This window comes from Brassica oleracea, chromosome C5 (genome assembly GCF_000695525.1).
Source record: "Brassica oleracea var. oleracea cultivar TO1000 chromosome C5, BOL, whole genome shotgun sequence".
NCBI lineage: Eukaryota > Viridiplantae > Streptophyta > Magnoliopsida > Brassicales > Brassicaceae > Brassica > Brassica oleracea.
This window is the reverse complement of record NC_027752.1, coordinates 27,646,718-27,647,535: the sequence shown is the minus strand read 5'-3', so window position 1 is coordinate 27,647,535 and position 818 is coordinate 27,646,718.

Genomic DNA, 818 nt, shown 5'->3' with positions numbered 1-818 from the left:
TACTGCGAGTAAGGAGCACTCGGAGGCACCATCAAATCGGGATGAACATCGGCGGGCATCTGAGGAGCCATCGGAGGAGTCACAGGAGGAGGCATCGTCGGAGGAGCCATCGGAGGGGGCACATGAGGAACCGATGGTTCACTAGAAGAAGGCGACCGAGAGACTCTCTGAGAAGGCTGAGTCTCGGGGACAGTCTCCGGACCCGAAAAACCGGGAGCTGAAGAAGAACCAGGAGCTGAAGAAGACGACGGGTCTAAACGACTACCAGGCTCACCGAACATCTGTCTGTAATGGGGAGTAAGTCTGTTCTTTCGAATCGTCTGGAAAAAAAATTTAATTTTTAAAATTAACATCAACAGTATAATTCCCTACATTATCCACCTAATCAACACCAATTAACATAAAACCGTAAACCTATCTAAATTCTCTATACTAACCACCTAATCTATCCTAAACTAATCAAATTAGAGAGGAATTAGAGAGACTTACCATTGCTACGAAATAGAAAGGAAGTGGAGAGGAAGTGGAGAGGAAAGAAAGAGTGAGCGCTCGGGAGTACATATAAGATTACTTATCCTCGTTATTTCCTCGTAAAGTTACGAGGAATTACAAAGGCCCGTGTTTAGCTTTACGATGAATTACAAAGGTCCGTGTTTTATTGTACGAGAAAGTAGCGATGAATTACACAGGCCCGCGTTTAGGTTTACGAATTTTTTACGACGATTAAGCTTAAGTGGAATTTACGAGTCAACATTTTACGAGGAATTAGCGAGCCCCGCTTTTCTATAAATACCCGCAACTTTCCTTCTCAAACCACA